The sequence below is a fragment of the Notamacropus eugenii genome, chromosome 1, assembly GCF_028372415.1.
Source record: "Notamacropus eugenii isolate mMacEug1 chromosome 1, mMacEug1.pri_v2, whole genome shotgun sequence".
Taxonomy (NCBI): Eukaryota; Metazoa; Chordata; class Mammalia; order Diprotodontia; family Macropodidae; genus Notamacropus; species Notamacropus eugenii.
In genome coordinates, this window is record NC_092872.1 from 433150569 (window position 1) to 433166615 (window position 16047).

General features: G+C 42.4%; 1 pseudogene; it reads right to left on the reverse strand.

Moving 5' to 3' along the window:
• LOC140518134 (sodium-dependent lysophosphatidylcholine symporter 1-like) overlaps positions 1-5196 on the reverse strand; it is a 61629-nt pseudogene extending 56433 nt beyond the window's left edge.
• Between the last annotated feature and the right edge of the window lie 10851 nt (positions 5197-16047).

Sequence of the window (16047 nt, forward strand, 5' to 3'; positions counted from 1 at the left end):
TAAACCTTTTTTACCTCAGTTTCCTCATCTGTAAAATGGGCTAGAGAAGGAAATGGCAAGCCACTCCAATGTCTTTGCCAAGAAAACCCTAAATGGGATCGTGAAGAGTAAGACATGATTGAAATGGCTGAACAACCAAGCTAAGTTAGAAGAAAGCAAACTGACTCAATGCAAAGAATTTCTGAACCTCAGAGATGTCCCAACAGGGGAACTGGCTGCCTCCTGAATGCTCTGTCTTTGGAGTGTTCGAGTAGAGTCTGTATGACGCTGGCCAGGGCTGAAGTGGAGGGGAGTCCTGCTTTAGTGGGGGGTTAAAGTCACTCTCTAGAGCTGGAAGGACTCTCTCAAGTCTCTTCTAACTAGAAGATTCTATGACTACCAGTTACTGTGTGACCTTGGGAATATGACTTGTACTTTCTAGGCTTTAGTTTTGTCTTCTGTAAAAGGGGAATCATAATTCCAGCTCTGCTTCCCTCCCACACAGGGGTGCAAAGGGGAAGGGCTCCATAAGAGAGAGTGTATGGGGAGGTACTTTGGAACCATAACCTCTGTGGTAAATATGAACAGTTCTTAATATTATTGGTATATCCTGGCTGTACTGAAGAGGTTCAGTCAGCCAGTGAACAGATTATCTCTTAAGCACCTTTGATGGGCCAGGCACTAAGGGGAAATAACATAACTACGTGTACAAATAAACTGTAGACAAGATAAATTGGAAAAAACCAGGAATATAGCAGTAGGATTATGGGGAATCAGGAAATGAAAGGCTTCCTGTATGAGAAGGGATTTTGTCTGGGACTTGAAGGAAATCAGGGAAGTCAAGGGGTAGAGGCTCTTTCCTGGTAGGAGGCAACGGCTCAGTGACAGGGAGAGCTCCAGCCAACTCAGGGGACAGTGTCCCCTTCCTGGAGGACAAGCCACACCCCAGCCCTTTTAAGGCTCACTTTATGAGGCCACAGCATAGGGACAGGGTGAGCTGCCTGGCATCACACAGGATGGGAGTCCCCCTGCTGCTCTGGTTTCCTGGGTGTGTGGGCATGTGTCTTATTCCTTCTCTCCACCCCATCTGGCACCCCAGCCAATTTCCCTGAGGTGGCCCAGTTTCATAAGGAGGGAGATATAGGCCTGAATCAGCTACCTCCACTCCAACCTCTTCTTACTCACACACACAGACATGTGGCTGAGAAGACTCCTGTGTCTTGTATATCTGTTCTATTACCCAATCCTGGCTCATCCTGTCAGGCTGGCCTATATATATGCATGCTCACACACATCTACACAGGGCCCCAGATATGCACGGGCATATACTTGAAAGCACTCATAGACAGAGCCAGCTCAGTGTTATAGAAAACACATGTGCCCCAATTGATAAATGGTCAAAGGATATGAACAGGCAATTTTCAGAAGAAGAAATTAAAGCTATCTATAATCATATGAAAAAATGCTCTAAATCACTATTGGTTAGAGAGATGCAAATCAAAACAACTCTGAGGTACCACATCACAACTATAAGATTGGCAAACATGACAGAACAAGAAAATGATAAATGCTGGAGAGGATGTGGGAGAGTTGGAACACTATTTCATTGTTGGTGGAGCTGCGAGCGCATCCAACCATTCTGGAGAGCAATTTGGAACTATGCCCAAAGGGCTACAAAAATGTGCATACCCTTTGACCCAGCCATATCGCTACTAGGACTATATCCCCAAGAGATCATAAAAATGGGAAAGGGTCCCACATGTACAAAAATATTTATAGCAGCACTCTATGTAGTTGCCAAAAACTGGAAGTCAAGGGGATGTCCATCAATTGGGGAATGGCTGAATAAATTATGGTATATGAATGTAATGGAGTACTATTGTGCCATAAGAAATGATGAACAAGAAGACTTCAGAGAGGCCTGGAAGGACTTATATGACCTGATGCTGAGTGAAAGGAGCAGAACCAGGAGAACTTTATGCACAGCAATGACCACAGTGTGTGAGAGTTTTTTCTGGTAGACTTAGATTTTTGTAATAACACAAGAACTTCTTACAAAAAAAAAAAAATCCCAATGGTGGTTCTCAAGGCAAAATGCCTTCCACACTCAGAGAGAGAAATATGGAAGTCACTCACATAATGTAACAGATCATGTTTGTGTATGTGTATGTGTTTGTGTATCATGTTCTGATTTGTTATACGATTTCTTTCATTTATCTTAGTCTGACTACATAGCATGACTATAGTGAAAATATACTCAATAGGAAAGTATATGTAGAATCTATACAGAATTGTATGCAGTCGTGGGGAGGGAAGGGGGGAGCGGGGGGTAGGTGGGGGGGATAAAATCACAATTGTATGGCAGTGATTGTTAAACATTAAAAAATAAAAAAATAAAAAAAAAAAAGATTACCAATTATAAAAAAAAAAAGAAAAGAAAAGAAAAGAAAACACATGTGGATTCACCCGGGCTTAAATCCCAGTTCTCCCATTTATTGTATGGCCATGGTAAAGGTCAACCTTTTTAGCCTCAATTTCCTCACCTATAAAATGAAGTAGGTGGACTAGATGATCTCTAACGTCCCTTCTAGCTTAGAATATAGAATATATATGTATATACACACATTTATGATAATGATATATATTACGTGTATATAAACACAAACATAGAATCAAATGGACACAGAATCATCCTGTTTGTGTTTGGAAAGAACTTTTAGAGAATTGTAAATGTTCACTGAATTATATCTGATCAGCCTCTTCACTTCACAGATGGTAGAACTGAGGCTTAGAGAAATGATTTGCCAAAGGCCATCCAAGGAACCTAGTGGAGGGATTAGAACTCAGCTCTTCTGACTTCCCATCTACTCGGGGAATTTGTAGACATGGTGTTGTTAGCTTTAGAAGATGGACTCAAATCCCACCTCAAACTAGCTGCCAAAGTCAATCTCTTTAAGCCTCAGTTTCTCCATTTGCAAAACAAGGATCATAATACCTACCTGTCACCATTACTGTGAGGATTAAATGATACATACAATTAACATGGGGCAGCTAGGTGACTCAGATAAAGCACTGGGTCTGGAGTGAGGAAGACCATAGTTCAAATCTGGCCTCAGATACTTACTAATTGTATGACCTGATCAAGTCATTTAACCGTTTGCCTCAGTTTCCTCATCCGTGAAATGAGCTGGACAAGGAAATGATAAACCATTCCAGTATCTTTGCCAAGAAAACCCCAAATGGGCTCACAGAGAATTGGATACAACTGAAATGACTGAACAACAAAAACAAATTTAATGTAAAAGATCTTACAAACCTTATAGTGCTATATAAATGTAATTTGTTACTCCGCATCCTCTTCCTCTTTCCACTCTACTGTGTAGCCTCCTCCATACAGACATAAAAACACATAAACGCATACTTAGATATACATGCATGGACACCCATATACAACAAGGACAATGGGATATACACACAGGACACAAACATAGACACACACAGTATATATCTTCATGTTCTGATGTACTTTGATGCACATACACAGTTAATTGATTGTACTGGAATATACACAAACTTCCCTGCAGCAATGTTAAACAGACAGTGAGGAAGACATTTATCGACAACATTTATTGACCCATTATGTTATAATAGGCTAAATATTACAATATTATATATTCAAATAAATTAAATACATAACACATATTTAGGCTAAATATTGTAAGCCTGGTGAGTCCCTTGTCCTATGATGGAGACTGTAGGAAGCTGGGAGAGGGGAGACAAAGGAAAGAAGAAATCAAGCCCCAGTTTTGGAGAAGCTATTAGTGTTACAGGTCAGGCAGTACGGCCCCGGGTGATTTCATAAGCCAAGAAAGGATGGGAAAGGAGAAGTCCTAAAAGGCTTTGGCCTTAGTCTGAGGGGGCTTCCTGGAGGGGGTGAGATAGGACTGTTTTCAAAGGCATCAAGGGAAGAATGAGCAGAGTAGACAGAAAGGAGGATCAGGATGGAAAGGGATAATGGGGAGATCCATGTCCTCTGCTTCATTTCACTTCCCTTCAGGTCCAGGCCTTCTTTGGGGGCTACAGTCCCTTGAGAAGCCTATTCCAGGGATCTCTTTGGGGAGAGGCTGCACTATCCATCTGGAGACCTGAGCTGGAGTATCCGCTTTGCTCCCTCTCCTTGCGTGAACTTGGCTACTTACCCTCCTTGGGTATCTTCTATAAAGTACAGATAATTAATTTCTCATAGGACAGTTTTAGAGGCTATGGAAATGTTCATTATTATTGGCAGGAGTGGTAGACAATCTTTGTCTTGTTGGTCTGCCTGCCAACTAATGTTAGGGATGGGGAGAGGGTGGAGGGAAGCATAGGAACAATTCCTTTGGCCAACAATGGTCCTGTGCCCATTTTGGAATTCCCATTTCGGATTTTGTGGAACCGAAGCCTGATCAGATAAGAAATTTACCCCATTGAGTCAGCAATGGGAGTGCGTCCTGGGTCTCAGTCTCCACCACTGCCTCTCCTTCCCTTTCAAATGTAGCTGGGGAAGGAACTCAACAAGGGGGCTTAGATCTTCTCCAGGTCGGTATGGGGTAAGCCACAAACGGAGCAGGTTTTTAACTCCTAGGAGCTGGCAAAGGTGGATGTTATTGGCAGCGTCCCTAGTGACACCTTCCCCAGGGCTGGGTTAGGATTCTGTCCCCCACCTCTCATCCTGCTACTACTGCCCAGGAAAGACAAATACTGCCAGTCCATCCTAAGGGATCCCATTCCTTCCTTCCCTTTCCACCCCTCCCCTGGGGAGGGTATCTCAAGGCTTCCTGCTCCTCTGGGCACCAGCCCCCTGGGGTCCCTTTCTGCGAACCTCGCGCCTCGTCTCAGAGCCCCTGGGGATGGGATGCTAAGGTTCAAAGAAGACATTCTCTGGGTACTCTGGGCCCCAGATCTTGCCGTCCTCCGGACCCCCCTCCCCTCCTCCAAACACGATGGGGCTGGAGGAGACTCGCTCCCCATCTTCCCAATGCTGAGAGGCGCGAGGATGGGGGGAGGACGCCTCTGTGTCCCAATCTTACCTGGCGGCCCCCCGAGTCCGGCCCCGCGGGGCTGCGTCCGTTCGGCAGGCTGGCTGCATACTCCCCGCCCCCGGGGAGGTGAGGAGGGAGAGGCTGAGGGGGCCGGGCAGGCAGGGGCAGCACGGAGGGCATCCCGAGCGGCCGCGGAGCTCCGGGCGCGGGATGGGGCGGGACCAGCCTGCGGTGCAGGGCGCCGGCACCAACCACTATCCCGGGCCTCAGGCTCGGGGAGGAGCGGGAGCCCCCGCCCCAGCTCCCCGGCCCCAGCTGTGCCCCAGCCCGCCCCTCCTCCCCCGGTTTCAGTTTCCGCCTGGGGCTGCTCCGGTCAACACCCCGAGCTGCTGCTGCCCCGGCATCCCCAGGGGGCCGAGAGGGCCGGGGCCGGGGCGGGGCTGGTGGGGGACTAGGACTGTCTGTCTCTAATGTAGCTGGCTTGGCTCGGCCCTCCCTGAATCTCGGAAGACCCGGGAAGGTGCCGGAGGGGGCATGCCGAAGGGGCCGTACAGGGAGAGGGAAGGCACTGGGGCGGGGTGGTAAGGAGTGGAAGATGAGATGGACAGAGAGGAACAGACGTGATGAACTGGGAGGGGTGGGGGTGGGGGCCGAGGGAGGTTGCAGTAGAGGAGGGGTTCTGAGAACTGGAAGCAAGAAAGTGATAGGTAAAACTTTGGAGTAGGCACCTTGGATCACCTGGGCGGATCTTTCAGGAACTTTTCCTACCTGGCTTCTCATCCTACAACAAGAGAAAATGGAGAGGGGGCAGCATTCACCCTGGGCGCAGTGGGCACTGGGGATAACGTTGCCCCAGCAAGGGTTGTAGAGGCTCTCAGTCATTCCTGGGTCCCATCCCCAACCTCCACTCTGGACGGATCCCAGGGGTGTAGGTAGTGTTGACCTGAAAACTTGGTTAAAGAAAAGGCAACAGGCTAAAGGCATACATTTTATGATTTAATTAATTGATCAATTCCCTATTAAAGAAAATGGCAACATAATGCATTATGAAGCCAGAAAAATGTTCTGGCTACCCAGTACAGAAATCTTCTGGCTTATGTACATTTTGCCTTGAGAAAGGAGTTCTCTTTGATAAGCATACTGTAAACAAAGTAGCGACAGTTGGGTTTTATGATCCCAAGCTATGGGCATCTTCTTTCGTAGCATGTCTCTGTGATTTAAGATAAGGAAAAAGTCCCCATCACCCAGATGACAGATATCCTGTCCTAAACAGGCCTTTGAAGCTGTGGTATCTTAACAGAGTTGACAAAGCTGAAGTTATAACTCAAGGTATCAGTGTTTTTCCTTATCACTAAGATGCCAGAAGAAGGGTCTGGTAAGGAGGTCCCATTTGTTTGCCTGACATCAAAAGGTGTCCTCTAAGTTAAACAAAGGGGACTGTTAGGTCCAGGCTCTTCTTAATTCAAACTTTGGCCCTTATTAAAGTCTAAAATTTATATTAAATATTATCATTAGGAAACATTCTCCTCACGTCCCTATCCAAGTTCAAAGACTTCAGAGACCTAGTCCTTGAAGCCTGAGCTGGGGAGACCTGAATATTCCGTCAGGGCAAACAAGGAGTCCTTCCAAGGTCTAAAACTCGGACAGAGCGCTAGACCTGGGGTCAGGAAGCTCTGAGATCAAACCCAGCCTCAGACAGTTATTAGCTGTGTGATCCTTGGCAAATCACTTTAGCCTCTGTTTGCTTTAGTTTCCTGATCTGTAAAATGGGGATAATAATAGCCCCTACCTCCCAGGGTTCTTGTGAGGATCAAATGAGATAATGGTTGTAAAGCACTTTGCACAATTCCTGGTACAGAGTAAGTGCTATAGAAGTGTTAGCTGTTTTTGTTATGCTTAATGCCTTCCTTAGGACTTTTCTCAGGCCTTCTGAGAGATTCAAGGGCCCGATTCCTGTATCTGAGAAAACAGGGAGAAAAACACTTCAGTTTTCAAAGGGATATGTACCTTGAATGCAAAGCAATATCACTGTGCTGAATAATACTTAGAGACTATTACCATGATGAATATGGAGAAACACAGACATCTATAAACAGAGTGAAGTAAGTAGAACCAAGAAAACAATACATACAGTGACTAAACAGTGTAAATGAAAAGAATTTCAGCCACACAAATATTCAAAAGTGTATGTTGTGAAGAAATTACAAAGAGTAAGCATGGCCTCAAAGAAGACGTAGGAAAAGGCACAATCCCTGCTTTGTCCTTCCTTGGCTGAGGTGTGGAACATTGCATATAATATTCAGATTTCCTTCAATGCTTTAGTGGTTGTAGTAAAATAGTAGTAGTAGTAAAAATCAGGATTAGGTCCACTGGAGTCCCAACACAACAAAGGTTAAATGAGCTGTCTGGTAGAGGACAGTGGGCCCCACTCTTTGGAACCTGATAGGTCAGATGTTCTTCATGGATTTCCTGGTCACATCAATGCTGTCTCTGTCATCTTATTTCTCTAGGATTTGTCCTGGTTCATCCTTCACTGAGCTTAACTTGGGCTGTAGTGGCAGTGGCAGCCACAGTAAGTAGCAAATAACAAGCCCGTAGCAGCCAGCAGGGTGTCCTACCTCCCTGGAAGCATGATAATGATGGGATAGAACACCATACTGGAAGGGCAAAAGAATACGAATGATGGGGGAGGGGTGGGAAATGGGATGGGGGGGGTGTACATTTGCTTGTGTCCCTGTCTTCCCCCATTGATTTACTAATTTATTCTCCCTAGTCATAACTTTCATGAGGAGGTGGAACAGTGAGGAGCTCTTGCTATACCGGGCTACCTAGCAGAGTTTGCAGAGTATCTTGCATCCGTTACTTTATTTTATTTTCATAACTCAATGAGAGGTAGGGAAGGAGGCAGCATGGTAATAGAAAGAACACTGGACCTAAAGAGACCTGGGTTCAGACCCTGACCATCCCTTGTAAACTCTGTAACCACAGGCAGATCACTTTCTTCTAAAATGAGAGCATTGCAATAGATGCTTTCTAAGATCCCTTCCTGCTCTTGTAAGGTCTGTAAAAGTTTATTATTATGCCCAATTTACAGATGAAGGATTTGAGGCTTCTAAAGGGACTTGCCTAAGGTCTTACAGGTAAGTTGAAAAGCTTGGACTCAAACCTTAGTCTTCTGACTTGAGCGTTATTTCCGTTGTATAATTGCTATCTTTTGGTGTAAGGCACCCTCTTGCCCCAAATACGATTCATATTACCTGTTACACTGCCTTGAATTCAACCACTAAAGTTTCATTTCTTTGGGTCTAGAACAGGTTTGTTTTAAGTGTACCTTGGTAGATTGGAATCCAAACTTTGTACTTATTTTTTAAATTTATTTTAAAAAAATTTTGAGTTATAAATTCTCTCCGTTTAGCCCCTCCCCTCCCCACTAAGAAGGCAAGCAGTATGACATCAGTTTTGCAGATGTAATCATGTAATATGGAAATGTAACACATTTCCATATTAGTCATGTCACTAAACAAAAAAAAGTAAGGAAAGTGAGAAAATTATACTTCAATTTGCCCTTAGAAGAATAGGGGCTTCTAACTTTCTTTATGTTATAGATCTCTTTGGCAGTCTGGTGAAGCTTATGGATCCCTCTAGATAATGTTTTTTAAATGCATAAAATAAAATACATGGGATTTTACAGGAAATTAATTATATTAAAATAAAGATGTGAGTTTTTTCCATCCAATTTTATGGGCCCCCTGAAATCTATTCATGAGTCCTTGGTTAAGAATCTCTGGACTAAACAGTTTTGCAAATTCCTCTGAAAAGTAGTAGAGCCCATATTGATGGGATTCAGACTCTGGCAGCCTCCTTGAGCGCCTCTTGAATCTTCCCACTTAAACTGGCCTTTCTTACTCAAATCTAATTTTCCCATTTGTTCCGGCAGTCTCAGGAAGCCCATGGGTTTTTCATTATCATTTCAGGTCTCTGTTGCACCCTCCACCCTTGATCTCATCAAAACCCCATACCCCAGACTGCCGACCACTCCCTTCAAGATCTGTATCCATCCACATACTGCCCCTATCTAGGTCTCTGGATTGCCCCGCCTGCTTCCCACCCAAATGCTCCATGGTCGGATATCTCCTGATAGCCTCCAGCTATTCCCAGCCTTTGACCCTCCTTGGACTTCTCCTTAAGACCCTTCCTAAACCCCTCCTCCCATCACCCTGGACTACCAGACCCCCCCCCCCCCCCCCCCAGATCCCTCCTATACTCTTTTCTGTATTTAAGTTCCATCTTGCCTCCATGAAGGCGCTCAGATCCAATCCAGCTCAGACTCTGTCTAGCTGAGATTCTATCTGGCCCGCTTGTGAATACAAGTGTTACAAAAGCTTAGGCTGCTTAAGAGGCAACCCAATTAGGGGAATCCTTAATAAACTTTGTTTTCTTTGGCTCTAAGAAGGCTCGAGTCGAATTCATTCGAGCACGACCCGGACCGTCGGTATTCTGGGGTCCCTATCACCCCTCAACCTCTTCAATATTACAGAATCATGAAAGGTCAATGGTGGAGATGATGCAGTTTGAGGTACTGGGAACCCCAAAATGTAAGGGTACAGGATAAGTCTGCTTGGAAGGAATTTGACCACTCAAATCTTCTTTCAAAGTAGCAAAGTTTATTATAATGCCCATAGGATCAGGCAGAGATTTCTAGTGAGTCTGAAATTTAATGGGGGGTGAGATTGGTCCTTATATACAAAAAAAGACCATGAGAAGATATGGATGGGACTAAGGAGGGGTAAATAGCCTGGGGTGAGCCAGGGGAAATAGTGAAAATATCTAGATAGGATGACCTGGGGTGGGCTAGGTGCAGACAACAAAGGGGAGCCACTGTTTATTGAGTACCCAGGCTGGGCTGGGCCAAATGCCTCTGATGAAACACCAGTGACCTGGGCTACTGAAATGTGTGGGAAAGTTCAGGGACTTGACTGCTTTCAAAGACATGGTCTTTTGCTTTTAGGGGTCCAGGTTCCATCACCCTATCAGAGGGAATCTAAGAAACTACCATAGAATGTCAGAGTTGAAAGATACCTTAGAACCTGAATCAGAGAATGTTAGAGTTGAAAAGAATTTGAGACCATTTAATGCAGCACTATTCCAGAAAAAGAAACTGAGTCCTAGAGAGGTAAATAAATATCTTACTGAAGATCACACAGCTAGTTAGCCCTTATCAGCTAATGTTTTGGGAGAATATTTCTCCATTAGATCAGTTTTCATCTGTGACAGACACTGATAGTTGGAATGGGTAAGAGTTTTGGTGTGGGACTGACCTCTGTAGCATTGCATATCTGATAGAACATTGGGAATTAGGAAGAAGTGGGTTGAAATCTCACCTCAGAAACTTATTTCTGTATTTCCTTGGGCAAGCTATTCAGTTTCTTTGGGTCTCACTTGCCTTATTTGTAAAAATGAAGAGGCTGTATTTGACCATTTCAAAGGTTTGTTCAAGCTCAAATCCTATGATCTTGTCATGAGGACAATAGCCTCTAGGGCAGGGTTGGGGCATCTGCTGCCTGGAGTCCACATGTGGCCCTCTAGGTCCTCAAGTGCCACCCTCAATCCAAACTTGGCCACATTTGAGGACCTAGAGGATCACATGTCACCTCTAGGCTGCAGGTGCCCCACCCTTGCTTTAGCCTCAGGCACTTATGGGCTGTATGACCCTAGACAAGTCACTTGATCACTATCTGCCTTAGTTTTCTCATTTGTAAAATGAAGGTGATAATAGCCTCTACTTCCCAGGGTTGTTGTGAGGATCAAATGAAATAATAATTGTAAATAAATTTGATGGAAGGTCTTTTGTTTTTATACCACAATCATTTCCCAATATGATCCCTCTTTGAACCTTCTTTTGTAATAAAGAAAAAATGGTTGAACAACAGTTAAGTCTGACCAAACCTATCTGGGATGAATGTGAAGTTTCATCTCTGTGGTACTCCAGTATTTATCATAATGATGACAGATATCCAGTTGGAAAGGACCCCCTTGCCATCTGAATCAACCCACTCATTTTACCTAGAGAGGGAAATGGGCTCAGACAAGGTTAAATGACTTGCCTAAGGTCATAAAGGTAGAAATCATCGGAGGTGGGACTTGATGTGCAATAGGCTCATAATCTAATGATCCTTCCAAGGTTCAGCTCAAGTATCATCTCTTATGAGAGGTGTTAGTTGCTTCCATCTATTGCAAGAACTCCTTTCACAAAATTATTTTTTTACAGTATTTTGAATATATATTTTGTATCTACTTTTTAATGTAAATGTTGTTTCGCTTTAGTAACATGTAACATACAAAGAGACAGGAACTGTACACACAATACAGTTGTATCCTAAGTGTCAGCACAGTGCATGGCACGTAGTAGGTAGGTGTTTAATAAAATACTTGTTAAATCTGGCTTTTGTGCTGGGGACAAAAGAGGTTTCACTCTCTATTATGCCCACCACAAAACTTAACTGTTTCCCAGTTCTTTTCCCTATTAAAGAATTTGGAACCATGAAAAATTACATATGATTTCCCTTGAATATCTATGAATGTACATGATAAGCAGCATAAATTGACACAAAAACATATTGACGTCCTAGGTCATCACCTCAACTACATAGCACAATGTACAGGTAGGCCCCTTATTTGTGTCATTCACGTTAGAATTTAATGCAGCTAGTGTTAGCACAGCACATATTCTATAACATACACTGTGAAATATATGACACAAAGCATAATAAAACAGAAAATTTTAGTGATCAGGTACATAAGTCACAACAACTATGCATAAAGCAACAGAACTTTCATATCATAGCAGCTAAGGGTTGGAGGAAGTAAAATATTTGACTTGGAGACAGCAAAACTTGAGTTTGAATGCTGCCTTAGATATGTTGCTAGAGGTGTAACCCTGGGCAAGTCACTCAACCTCTCTTAGCCTGTTTCCTCATCTGTAAAATGGGGATATTAGTAGCATTTGCTTCGCAAGGTTGTTGTGAGGCTTAAATGAGATTTTACACACACACACATACACACACACTGCTTTGCAAATCTTTAAGTACTATATAAGTGCTGGCTATTAATACTACATTGTTATACCCTGGTGTGAATATGTAGCAAGGTAGCATAACACATGACAAGAGAAGCATCTGTATAGCAAGGTGTAGATTTTGCATAACATCAAACAACCCAAGTTGTGGTTATATACAGAGGACCCCTTACAAAAATGAGAATCAGCTTAATACATGGGTAACAATTTTTCCTATTTTTCCTGAAGCATCATAAGTAATCTCAGTAATAGCTAACAAATATGGCACTTAACAAAAAAATTTTTTTATGGATTTTATTGAGTCACAGAACCATCTTGTAGTTGGGACTTCATTAATTATCCCTGTCAATCCACTTCTGAAAAACAGAACTCTTCCAAATATATAGAACAAATGAACAAGCCTTGGCTTATGGACGTCAAGTCTTTAAGGGAACCCGCATCTCTTTTCAGGTAGTCCCTTCCATGTCTTTTCTTTGCTTTTTCTAGACCCCCCTATTTTTTTCTTTTTACTAAGTTGGCTTTATTTTTTAATTTTCCCCCCAAATTTATTAATTTATTTGTTTTCAGTTTTCAACATTCACTTCCATAAGCTTTAAATTTTCTCCCCCTCCCTCCACACTCCATCCTCAAGAAGGCATGCAATCTCATATGGTCTCTACACATACATTTCTATTAAATACATTTACACATCAGTCATGTTGCATAGAAGAATTATAATGAATGGGAGAAACCATGAGAAAAAAAAAACAAAAAAGAATGAAACATAGCAAAAAAGAAAATAGTCTGCTTCATTCTGCATTCTCACTCCATAGTTCTTTCTCTGGATGTGGATGACATTTTGCCTCAAGAGTCCTTTGGGAATGTTTTAGGTCCTTGCATTACTGTGAAAGGCTAAGTCTATCAAATCAGTCCTCCAACACTGTGGCTGTTACTGTGTATAATGTTCTCCTGGTTCTGTTCCTTTCACTCAGTATCAGTTCATACAGGTCCTTTCCAGCCTCTCTGAAGTCTTCCTGTTCATCATTTCTTATAGCACAATAGTATTCCATTACATTCATATACCACAACTTGTTCAGTCATTCCCCAATTGATGGGCATCCCCTTGATTTCCAGCTTTTGGCCACCACAAAGAGAGCTGCTATAAATATTTTTGTACATGTGGGACCCTTTCCCATTTTTATGATCTCTTTGGGATACAGTCCTAGAAGCAATATTGCTGGGTCAAAGGGTATGCACATTTTTGTAGCCCTTTGGGCATAGTTCCAGATTGCTCTCCAGAATGGTTGGATCAGCTCACAGCTCTACCAACAATGAATTAGTGTTCCAACTCTCCCATACCTTCTTCAACATTTATCATCTTCCTGTTTTGTCATGTTAGCCAATCTGATAGGTGTGATGTGGTACCTCAGAGCTGTTTTGATTTGCATCTCTCTAATCAATAGTGATTTAGAGCATTTTTTCATATGACTATATATAGCTTTAATTTTTTCTTCTGTTAACTGCCTGTTCATATCCTTTGACCATTTATTAATTGGAGAATAACTTGTATTCTTGTAAATTGGACTCAGTTCTCTATATATTTTAGAAATGAGTCCTTTATCAGAGATATTGATTGTAAAAATTCTTTCCCAGTTTTCTGCTTCCCTCCTAATCTTGGTTGCATTGGCTTTATTTGTGCAGAAACTTTTCAATTTAATGTTATCAAAATTATCCATTTTGCTTTTCATAATGTTCTGTATATCATGTTTGGTAACAAATTCCTCCATTCTCTACAAATCTGAGAGAGAAACTATTCTTTGCTCCCCTAATTTGTTTATAGTATCAGCCTTTATACCTAGGTCATATATCCATTTGAACTTTATTGTGGTATACTGTGTCAGATGTTGGTCTATGCCCAGTTTTTGCTACACTATTTTCCAGTTTTCCCAGCAGTTTTTGTCAAACAGTGAGTTCTTATCACAGAAGCTGGGGTTCTTGACTACTGTGTCTTGTGTACCTAACCTATTCCACTGATCTACCCCTTCATTTCTTAGGCAGTACCAAGTGGTTTTGATGATAGTTGCTTTATAATAAAATTTAAGAGCTGGGATTAGACCCCCTATTTTTAAAGGCACTTCTTGGGTTCATAGATAATCTTAACTGGCTATCAGCATCCACAGACTTCTAGTCTGTTTTCTGAGCTATGATGTAGTTCTGATAGTCTTGCTGCAACTGGTAAGCAGTCTCTTTACCATCGCTCCTTTTCCTCTTACTAGGGAGTCTGATGGATTCTCTAGAACAGAGGTTCCCAAACTTATTTGGCCTACTGCCCCCCTTTCAAAAAAAAAAACTACTTAGTGCCCCTCTAAAATTCTATTTTCTTTAGCCCTCTTAATTTTTCTAAAATTTGTGTCATTTTAAAAAAATAATTTTTTTTTTAAAAAAATGACACATCTTAAGTTTAATAATTTTTTTGTAAATTTGTGGTTTTTTTCCTGCATTGACTCTTTGGTGATACAATGTTGCATCTTGTAACTGTATAGTACTGTATTGTAAACAAGTCATTACATGTACATATTCCTCTTCACGCATGCTGGACTTCCTGACAATGTGTGACACACTCACCTGCCAACACTTGCTTGTTAAGACCTGTTGTCAGACTTAACCACTGATCAGTTATAACTTCCATTTTATGTGCTTATTTGCAAAACAATGTAATCACTACAATTTTAATTCTGTTACACACTAGATGGAACATGTACAAATGATTTTTCAAAAATTTCTTCTCTTCTTTCTTTATGCTTCCGTGGTCCCCTTATTTTTATCCAGCACCTCCCAATTGCAACCAAGGCTCCTACCATCCCCCTAAATCATTCCAGCACCCTCCTCAGAGGAAGGTATCACCCACTTTAAGAACCTATTCAATAGGTAGTTGTGATATGTTATCTTTGTAAGATCTTAACCATTCTCCCAGACTATTTTGGAGACTCTCAAGTTGCTTTCCTTTAGTCCTCTCTTCTCTGTTTATTGCACCCCAAGATTTCTTAGCAGAATTCTATTGCCTTGCCAATGATTTTGACAACAAGTATGAGCTCCAAACTATTGCTTGTTTCTATCAGAACTTTTCTGAGCTAAGACCATGGTTAGGCTTCCTTCAGCAGTTGTCTTAGCCAAGAGGCAAAGAAGTTGTAAGTCTCTCTGTTTCCTACATCTCTTCAGGCTCCCTAAGTGTAAGTCAATAGTTAACATGACTTTCTTCCAAATATCAGTAGGTCAATCAGTCAAGTAACATTTATTAAGTTTCTACCCTATGCCAGTCACTGTGCTAAGCACTGGGGATACAAAAAAAGCAAAACAAACAAACAAAACAAACCAACCCAGTCCCTGCTTTTAAGGATCTTACAATCTAATGGGAGAGGCAACTTATAAAGAGTGATGTACAAACAACAAACAGATGGGAAAACTGAGGGTCACTTCAGGGGGAAGGCACCAAGATAAAGGAGGACTGGGAAAGGCTTCTTGCAGATAGAGGGACGTTAGCTGAAACCTGAAGGAAGTAAAGGAAACCAGAAAGAGATGAAGAGAGAGATCATTCTGTTGACCCTCCCAACCTTTCAAAACTCACAAGGTCCCATCTTCACCCATTCTATCTCCAATATTCTTTAGCCTAAGAGCAGGAAAGAAAGAGGCAAAGAAGAGAGGAGCCATGTTCATGGTCATGTGTCATTCCCAGATGGGGAGAAGAGCAGTCAGGTAGTGAGCCACTGCTACTCCCTCCTCTCCACCCAAAAGATGACATCAGTGTCCTTGCCTCACTCTGATTCAACAAGGAGATAGAGATCGTGTTGAGCCCATGACTGTTTTTCATGTACATCCAGTTTTGGCTCAGCAGCCAATAAAAAAGACATGTAGTAAATAGACTGAAAACAATTCTAGAATACCCGTTCAGATTCTAAAGTGGAGAGCAGGTCCCTCCATTTCATATGCCAAGAA